This window comes from Bison bison, unplaced genomic scaffold (genome assembly GCF_000754665.1).
Source record: "Bison bison bison isolate TAMUID 2011002044 unplaced genomic scaffold, Bison_UMD1.0 scf7180017864384, whole genome shotgun sequence".
Taxonomy (NCBI): Eukaryota; Metazoa; Chordata; class Mammalia; order Artiodactyla; family Bovidae; genus Bison; species Bison bison.
This window is the reverse complement of record NW_011494956.1, coordinates 427,722-438,042: the sequence shown is the minus strand read 5'-3', so window position 1 is coordinate 438,042 and position 10,321 is coordinate 427,722. Positions and strand designations below refer to the sequence as shown.

Genomic DNA, 10,321 nt, shown 5'->3' with positions numbered 1-10,321 from the left:
TTTATTGATTATGCCAAAGCCTTTGACTGTGTGGATCACAATAAACTGTGGAAAACTCTGAAAGAGATGGGAATACCAGACCACCTGACCTGCTTCTTGGGAAACCTATATGCAGGTCAGGAAGCAACAGTTAGAACTGGACATGGAACAACAGACAGGTTCCAAACAGGGAAAGGAGTACGTCAAGGCTGTATATTGTCACCCTGCTTATTTAACTTACATGCAGAGTACATCATGAGAAACCCTGGGCTGGAAGAAGCACAAGCTGGAATCAAGATTGCCATGAGAAATATCAATAACCTCAGATATGCAGATGACACCACCCTTATGGCAGAAAGTGAAGAGGAACTAAAGAGCCTCTTGATGAAAGTGAAAGAGGAGAGTGAAAAAGTTGGCTCAACATTCAGAAAACGAAGATCATGGCATCCGGTCCCACCATTTCATGGCAAATAGATGGGGAAACAGTGGAAACTGTGTCAGACTTTATTTTTTTGGGCTCCAAAATCACTGCAGATGGTGATTGCAGCCATGAAATTAAAAGACGCTTACTCCTTGGAAGGAAAGTTATGACCAACCTAGATAGCATATTCAAAAGCAGAGATGTTTCTTTGCCAACAAAGGTCCATCTAGTCAAGGCTATGGTTTTTCCAGTGGTCATGTATGGATGTGAGAGTTGGACTGTGAAGAAAGCTGAGCACCAAAGAATTGATGCTTTTGAACTGTGGTGTTGGAGAAGAGTCTTGAGAGTCCCTTGGACTGCAAGGAGATCCAACCAGTCCATTCTAAAGGAAATCAGTCCTGGGTGTTCATTGGAAGGACTGATGCTAAAGCTGACACTCCAGTACTTTGGCCACCTCATTCGAAGAGTTGACTCATTGGAAAAGACTCTTATGCTGGGAGCGATTGGGGGCAGGAGGAGAAGGGGATGACAGAGGATGAGATGGCTGGATGGCATCACTGACTCGATGGACACGAGTTTGGGTAAACTCTGGGAGTTGGTGATGGACAGGGAGGCCTGGTGTGCGGTGATTCATGGGGTCACAAAGAGTTGGACATGACTGAGCGACTGAACTGAACTGAACTTAGAGAAATAAAAAGAATTATATAGATATGATGCTTAAAAAGAAAGAAAAGAATCTTATGAGAACAAAAAAGAACTCCTGGTGGTCCATGGTTAAGAATCCGCCTTCCAATGCAGGGGACATTGGTTTGATCCCTGGTCAAGGAGCTAGGATCCCACATGCATGGAGCACTAAGCCTGTCACCACAACTAGACAAAGCCAGAGCACGGCAATGAAACTCTGTGCAGCTAAAAAAAAAGGGGGGGGGGCGAAGAACTGGAAATGTAAAATATGATCACAGAGTTTAAAAATTAACAGGACAGAAGGTCTAAGGTGATAAAGTTGAAGAACTCCAAGCCAAAAGACAAAGTAAAGGATAATAGGAAAGAAAACAGAAGACAATCAGAGGATCTTTTGGAAGGTCCAGTATTCTAATGAGTAGGCATTCCAGAGAGAAGAGAATTAGGAATGGGGAGGAACTCACAATACATCAATAATTCACAAAGTTTTCCAAAACCAAGGAACACAAGCTGCCAGATTGATAGGGTCCAACAAATACCTGGTATAAAGGATGAAGAGACCAGCACCAAAACACATCACTGAGAAATTGAAGAATCCTAGAAACAGGAGACGGAGAAGGCAATGGCAACCCACTCCAGTACTCTTGCCTGGAAAATCCCACAGACAGAGAAGGCCGGTAGGCTGCTGTCCATGGGGTCGCTAAGAGTCAGACACGACTGAACAACTTCACTTTCACTTTTCACTTTCATGCATTGGAGAAGGAAATGGCAACCCACTCCAGTGTTCTTGCCTGAAGAATCCCAAGGAAGGCTCAGCCTGGTGGGCTGCCATCTACGGGGTTGCACAGACTCAGACACGACTGAAGCAACTTACCAGCAGCAGCAGAAGAAACAGGAGAAAATCCAACCAGGTTTTACAAGGAAAAAGCGTATCATACAAGGTATCATACAAAAAAACAGGAGTCCAAAGATTGGAAGACAGTAGGAGATGGTAATTATTAATCCTCACAAGAGATGGCATACCATTTCGGTTTCTACAAATTAAAGTGAAACAGTAAAAACTCTAGGGAAATGCTTGCAGAAGAAATCCTAATTCCAAAACATACGTCTGTAGTACAGGGAAATGGAAGCAAGCACTTAATGTTTTTTTTTTGTTTTTAAGATTTATTTCTTTAGTTTTTTTTACTGTCCTGGATCTTTGTTGGTTCCCACGGGCTTTCTCTAGTTGCAGTGAGTGGAGGCTACTCTTTGTAGTGGTGCGTGGGCTTCTCATTGCAATGGCTTCTCTTTCTGTGAAGCACAGGCTCTAGGTGCCCGGGCTTTAGTAGTTGTGGCACACGGGCTTAGTGCTCTGAGGCATGTGGTATCTTCCTGAACCAGGGATGAAACCAGTGTCTTTTGCATTGCAAGGCAGAGTCTTCATGACTGGATCACCAGGGAAGCCCAAGTGCTCAATGTTTTAGAGTTGAATTGAGAAATAGATTATAGCAGGGATTTCTTCTTAATCCTTGGATTTCAACAAAGCTACAATCATAATGGCTAACCCAGGCCACACACCTCATTGAACACTTCCAATACACATTAGCTTGTGTCTTCTTCATGACAATCCAAATAGGCAGAAATTACTAAGAGAATGTTAAGTAAGTAATTTACAAGGTCACATAAAGTTGGTAGAAAGGAGAATCCAAACTCTAAAACCCATTCTTTTAACTGCATACCATGCAGCCTTGGTACATAATGTTCATATTTAAATATTTCCATCACAGTTCATATTTAAATATTTCAATCACTGACTTCTTAGAGACAGCAAAAATATGTACATGAGAACTCTATTTTATATCCTTATATTGTGAGAGAGGATGAGGAAAGAGGGAGCTTAAAGTTATTAAAATAAAATACCAGTTCATGATTTTTCAGAAAAGAATACCTTGGTTAGCTGGCAGGATTTCTAGGAAAACTTTGAAGAAAAGGAGAGCCTCAAAGACAAGGATCCAAAGAGAGTAGCGATATTTTCGTTTTAGCTGGCCTCCCACTCAGTGACTCAGTGACACCAATGCCCAAACCAACAAGAGAGCTTTGTACGAGGCTTTTATAAGTCCGCCTGGAAGCCATTTTTATGTACACAAGCCCCCCCATCCTGAATTTTCCATATTAATGTGTTTCCATTGTTCTCAGTTGGGCTACAGTAACTTTAGCCCTTTTCCAGATGTTTCCTGACATCAGCATCCAAGATGTGCTGGCCAGCTGTCTTTAAAATTGCGGGAATTCTGTGTTGTGTGCATTAGTTATGCAAATGGAAAAGCAAGGACAAGGAGCCAATGTAGAGGATAAAAAAGAACCAGGGGAGGGATTGGATCAGGGCTTTACTGGCATGTGTGAGTAGGTAGAAAGCCAAACCAGCAAGCTGGCTTTGATCAAAACCCCCAGCAGCATTCCCCTCCTTGGCCCATGCAGAAGGGTCAGTGTCCTCAGTTCCCAGGTCAGCCCAGGGTTTTTGGAACCTTCCTCACTGTTTTGGTGACTTAACAGGAACACACTAAATACCCACAGATCTATCCACCCTCTAAATGGTTTCTTCTTTGTTCTACTTTGTCAACAGAAAAATAGCTGCCTAGACCAGAGAACAAAGTGTGCTGCTGCTGCTGCTAAGTCGCTTCAGTCGTGTCTGACTCTGTGCGACCCCATAGACGGCAGCCCAGCAGGCTCCCCCATCCCTGGGATTCTCCAGGCAAGAACACTGGAGTGGGTTGCCATTTCCTTCTCCAATGCATGAAAGTGAAAAGTGAAAGTGAAGTCGCTCAGTCGTGTCTGACTATTAGCGACCCCATGGACTGCAGCCTACCAGGCTCCTCTGTCCATGGGATTTTCCAGGCAAGAGTACTGGAGTGGGGTGCCATTGCCTTCTCCCAGAACAAAGTGTAGTCCTCAGTCAATTAATTTTTTTAAAAAGGGAGGTGGTGGTGGGTGGGCAAGCAAATGAGTTTAGAAAAACCAGGTTAAACAAAGTTAAGCAATTCCCTTTCCCAAAGTACTCTCGGGATCTCTGAAATGTTCATGCACACCTTGAACATTGAAGGAAATTGTATCTCAAAAGACTAGAACTCACCTGAGGAAATCTGGACAAGAGGCTTCTCAGCCCCAGTCACCCTCTGAAACCTCAAATTCAAATTCGCCATCAATGGAACAACTTTCCATATTCCTAACCCTCACACATCCATTCCTGAACCCATTGCCTTTTCCACCTGCTCAGCCTCCCCTTCCTGGTATATGGCAGTGCCATCACCATCCTCCTAAATGAGAATGATAGCAGTCATCTTCTGCATTCCCTTTGTCCTCCTCTCCACCTTCTCCTGTCTAATCTAACTTTGTAGTAAAGGACTACTGCTTTGTCTTCCTAGAATCTCCATCGTACAGATCCAACCTCAGACCTGCACCCCTAGCTACAGATTGGGCATTTCTATTTGGACCACTAAAGAACACTTACCTGGGCTTGTCAAAGCCTGCGTTCATGTGTTCCTAACCAACAGGCATCCTTTCCCAACCCTCTGTCACCCTCAGTGGTATAGAATCAGAATTACTATGTTCTCAAAAAGGCTGGTGGACATTTTCTTTTTTTTTCATTAAAATTATTTATTTATTTGGCTGTACTGGGTCTTAGTTGCCGCACTCAAACCCATAGTTGTAGCAAGTGGGATCCAGTTCCTTGACTTGAATCCCGGGTCCCTTGCATTGGGAATTCAGAGTCTTAGCCACTGGACCAACAAGGAAGTCTCTGTCTGTTTTGTTTTCAATTGTTGTAAAATATACATAGCATAACATTTGCCCTCTTATTCAGTTTTAAGTGAGTCCATTCACATTGTTGTACAACCAATCTCCAAAACTCTTTTTCCTGTTGCAAAGCTGAAATTCTGTAGTCATTATACAGCTCTCCATTTCACTCTCCCCCCAGCCCCTTCTGCTTTCTACAATCACCATTCTACTTTCTAAGAATTTGATGACTCTAAGTACCTTGCATAAGTAGGATCATACAATATCTTTTTGTGACTAGCTTATTTCACTTTAGCATACTGTTTTTAAGGTTCATCTATGTTATAGCATGTGTCAGACCCCACTGTATGCATATACATTTTATTTATTCATCTATCAATGGACACTTGGGTTGCTTCCACCTTTTGGCTATTATGAATAATGCTATCAGTAACATGGGTGTACAAATATCCTTTTGGGACTTTGCTTTCAATTCTTGTGGATATATACTCAGAAGTAGAATTGCTGGATTATAGGGTAAATTTATTTTTAATAGATTTTAGCCTAGGGTAGATTACTTAACATATGTGCTTTGGTCTCCTCATCTGTAAATTAGGTTTAATTATAGACTTATAGGGTCATTGTGAAGATTCAGTGAATTAATATCCACAAAACACTTGTAAAATATTACCATTATCTCCTTTTAACACAGGAAGAAATTGAGGCATTAAGAAGTTAAGTAACTTGCCCAAGTTCACATACCTAGAAAAGAGCAGAGCCAGTATATAAATCTAGGTTCATAGACAAAGTCTGTCTTCTTTATCATCGTGCCAGAGTAATTTCACTTCCCAGCTTTGATGAAGTCCAGTCAAGTTGATTATGGTTTTTTTTTTTTTTTTTTAAGTTGATTATGTTTTGACTCAATTACATGGACACAGTTTGGGAAGGAGATGGGGGAGGGGAAAGGGAAGAAGTTTTACATACTTGGGGGGTACCAAACAGAATCTTGATATAATAGTCAAAAGTACATGAAATCAGTAGTAAAACTGAAATAATCATTTTACTATTATTAGCACAATGTCAGAAAAGATAGAAACCAAATAGATTCATTTCTGTGCTATTTTTGAATTGCCAAGTGTCAGCAGCTTCTAGAGTGTATGTTGGTGAGTTGAAATGAGGCTACAAGAGTATATGTGTGTTTCCGGGAAGTAGGGGTGGGCATTATTGAATCCTGACTCTCATCACCTCATCAGCCATTTGACATTCACTAGGAAGTTTTTTTTCTTTCCCTTTTCTTAGGGGCTTATGTGAAGACTACTTTTACAGGAAATAAATGCCCAAGATGGAGAAGGATGTGTAACATCTTTAATCAGTAACATTTTAAAACTAAATCACACCTTTAAGCTTAGTACTTATATTTCTTTATGTCAGTATTTCCAACAACCATAGAAATAGCTAACAAGTTTACCAGCAATCCTGCTTATCGCCTGAAGAACTTACACAAAAAAGATAAGTGACCTATTCAGAGAGTTTAGGATTTACACTCTGGGCTGTCAGGAAGATGAGCTCATGGATAAATTTGGTGGTGTGGTCATCCTGAATGAAAGTTGTTTGGCTCAGCCAGATGCTTCATCGAGTACCACAAAAGTCTATGCAGTCACACCCAAGAGAGCTACAAAACATGTGAGTGTGTGTTGTGAGAGAGGGATACTAGAACTCGTTATCCTATTTTAGAGACAAATCTACCTCTGCTCTAAGTCACACCCAGCCTAACCACTAGTTTCCATCCTTTGCAGACATCTCCCCTCAACCTTCATCCCTGGGCTTCCATCCAGTCACCCTCCTGACCCTGCTTTTTGCCCACGGCCGACCATGGGCCAACTCTCGTAGTCCTTGTGGTTTTCACCACACCTTCCCTCTCAGCAGCATCAGTTGATTGGGCTCTTTTTTTTTAATATTTCTTTTTATTTATTTGGCTGTGGTGGGCCTTAGTTGCAGCCTGTGGCATCTTTAGTTGCAGCACGTGGGATCTAGTTCCCCGACTAGGGATGGAACCTGGAACCTCTGCATTGGGAGCACAGAGTCTTAACCATTAGACCACCAGGGAAGTCCCCTAGTCTCTCTTTTTTGAAACACTTTCTTCTCTTGCTTCTGTGACACCACATTTTGTACTTACCCCTCCAGCTCTCAGTCTTCAACAGATTCTCTCCCTAGCTATCTGACCTGTTATAGATGTAGGGCCCCACAGCCCACAGGAATTTCTCCAGTACCGAGTTCACAGCCCTGCAGCACCGCTTGCTGTTCACATGCCAGGCATGTCCTCACCTCTGGAAGCTGGCACTGCCTCTGCCTGGAACACTCTTCCCCTGGGAATCCATAGTGCTAACTTCCTGACTTCTTTGAAATCTTAAGGTTCACCATCTCAGGAAGGCCTTCCTGACCTCCCTATTTAAAACCATAAGCCAGTTCCACCCACTCACAATCCTAATTCTCCTCTTTCTTCTCTCTCAGAAGAAACCTTTATTTAGTAACCTTCTAGGATGGGAAATAGATGGGGAAACAGTGGCTGACTTTATTTTTGGGGGCTCCAAAATCACTGCAGAGGGTGATTGCAGCCATGAAATTAAAAGACGCTTACTCCTTGGAAGGAAAGTTATGACCAACCTAAATAGCACATTCAAAAGCAGAGACATTACTTTGCCAACGAAGGTCCATCTAGTCAAGGCTATGGTTTTTCCAGTGGTCATGTATGGATGTGAGAGTTGGACTGTGGAAGAAAGCTGAGCACCGAAGAATTGATGCTTTTGAACTGTGGTGTTGGAGAAGACTCTTGAGAGTCCCTTGGACTGCAAGGAGATCCAACCAGTCCATCCTAAAAGAGATCAGTCCTGGGTGTTCACTGGAAGGACTGATGCTAAAGCTGAAACTCCAGTACTTTGGCCACCTCATTCGAAGAGTTGACTCATTGGAAAAGACTCTGATGCTGGGAGGGATTGGGGGCAAGAGGAGAAGGGGACCACAGAGGATGAGATGGCTGGATGGCATCACCGACTCTATGGACATGAGTTTGAGTGAACTCCGGGAGTTGGTGATGGACAGGGAGGCCTGGTGTGCTGCAATTCATGGGGTCGCAAAGAGTCGGACAGGACTGAGCGACTGAACTGAACTGAACTGAGGATACTATACAACTGACTACTCTTGCATCAGTATAGAATATATCCACTGCACTTCCCTGGTGGCTCAGAAGGTAAAGAGTCTGCGGGCAGTGTGGAGGGCCCCGGTTAGATCTCCAGATTGGGAAGATCCCCTAGAGAAGGGAATGCCTACTCACTCCAGCATTCTCGCCTGGAGACCCCCACAGACAGAGGAGCCTGGCGGGCTATAGTCCACGGGGTCTCAAAGAGTCAGACACTACTGAGCGACTAACGAATACATTATAGACACTCAACATGTATTTTTAAAATAAATGATTCAATCTCCATGCCAACAACTGTCACATTATATCTCCAGCTCTACTCCCTCTTCTGAGCTTCAAAACCATATGTTGAACTGACTGCTTGGCATTTGCATTTGGGTATTTGAAAGGAATCTCAACATTAGTATGACCGAAAATGAACTCCGGATGAAATGCTATTTCAGCAATGGCAATACTGTACTCCAAGTTGCAGAGGCCAGAATCTTGGGAATCACGGTTGATTCTGTTGCAATGAAAAGGAAAAAAGAGGAATACGTTTTTATTTTCTCTTTTCTGAGGACCATGAGCAGACCTGAACGTTCCTAGTTTTTTACTTTAACTGCCCCTAATTCTGCAAGTCTGTAACTAAATTTGCTTTTCTGTCCCCTAAGTCTGCAGGAGCTACATTTACACCCATTATCCTTCAACTCTATGCTAAATACATCTCGTAACACACAGGTAAGTATGTTACCCTTAAAACATTTTCTTCTCCTTATAGTTCTTTTTTATGTATCAGAAAGGAGGCCTCAGAATGGTCAGACTCAGTTACTGGGCTACTGATGCTAGCTTATGACTGTTTTTGAGGCAATGCAAGATGAAAAAGACAAGATCCTAACACCTTTGTTCCTCATCACTGACTGCTGACTGTAAGCTCCCATCAAGCCCCTAGACTCCTCATGGACAGGGGACACAGTTCTTGAGGCATGAGCCTACTGTGTTCCCCTCTCCGCCAGCTGAGAATTAAAGCCGCTTTTTTATCACCTCCAAACTCTGTCTCCATATTTTTTATTTGACTTTAGCTGGCTGAGAAAGCCAAGATTTTGGCCAGCAACAATTTCTCCCCTTTCCTGCTGCTTTGTATCCAGTCCGTCAGCAAGTCACATCCATTCTTCTTCTACACCATATTCTCAAAGGTCTACTGCTCACCTTCTCCACCGCTGAGACATGGCTGATGAGGCCTGAGCCATGTGAAGATCTGAGAGAGGAGCTTCTAGGGCATCAGGTATTAGCAAATGTGTAGGCTTTGCATTGAAAATGAACTTAGTCTGAAAGGACAGAACAGGAAGGATTGAAGGGGAGAGTGGTAGGAGATGAGGTCAGAGAGGGGTAGGGGGAGGGACATCTTGTGAAAATCCTTCTAGACTGTGATTAGATTTTGAATTTTATACTGGAGTTTTTTGAGGAGATCTCCTTAATGCTTGAAAGAATTGCTCTGGATCGCTGATGGTAATGACTAGAGGTGGGGACATGAGTAAGGGCCTCATGTCAGTCCTCTGGGCTAGAGATGATACTGGCTAGACTTTTTTCCTAGCTGTGGCTTTCTTCATGTTCTTGATTTACTATTTTCCCAATATTCTCTTGTTCCTGAATTCTTTTGAATTCACAAACATTTCTGTGTTGTGATATGATTCCACTTCTTTACTATTCAACGGATTTTTAGTTGCTGACAAAAGCTTCTCAGGGACTTCCCTGGTGGTCCAGTGGCTAAGACTCTACACTCCCAATGCAGGGTGCCCAGGTTCAATCCCTGGCCAAGGAACTAGACCCAACTGCAACTAAAATCTAGCTTCAACTAAAAAATCCCACATACCACAACTAAGACCTGTATAACCAAAGAAATAAATAAAAATCTTGTATCGAGAGGAAAAGCAAGTGTGACCTACGTAAGTAGGACTATGTAAGTTGAAAGTGTTAGTTGCTCAGTCGTGTCCAGTTCTTTGCGACTCCATTGACTGTAGCCCACCAGGCTCCTCTGTCCATGGAATTCTTCAGGCAATAATATTGGACTGGGTTGCCATTCCCTTATCCAGGGGATCTTCCCAGCTCAGGGATCGAACCTGTGTCTCCTGCATTGGCAGGCAGATTCTTTACCATCTGAGCCACCAGGGAAGCAAGAATTGTGTAACCCACCTTCATATTCTTGAGCCTTATGAGCAAAAGTTTTTAGTCTACTTTCTAATTAGTCTACTTAGATCAATGCTGCTGCTGCTGCTAAGTCGCTTCAGTCGTGTCCAACTCTGTGTGACTCCATAGACGGC

The 10,321-nt window shown here is 43.0% G+C and overlaps 1 protein-coding gene and 1 non-coding gene across 2 annotated transcripts in view; one reads left to right on the top strand and one right to left on the bottom strand.

The window, feature by feature from the left end:
• WWTR1 (WW domain containing transcription regulator 1) overlaps positions 1 to 2,056 on the bottom strand; it is a 185,283-nt gene extending 183,227 nt beyond the window's left edge. Inside the window, exon 1 of the mRNA XM_010858108.1 lies at positions 1,956 to 2,056. The gene's annotated coding sequence lies outside the window, so the exon portion shown is untranslated. The remainder of the gene's footprint in view (positions 1 to 1,955) is intronic.
• Positions 2,057 to 9,749: 7,693 nt separating this feature from the next.
• Positions 9,750 to 9,822, top strand: TRNAG-CCC. Its single transcript has one exon. It is a non-coding gene; the product is annotated as a tRNA-Gly (tRNA).
• The last annotated feature ends 499 nt before the right edge of the window (positions 9,823 to 10,321 follow it).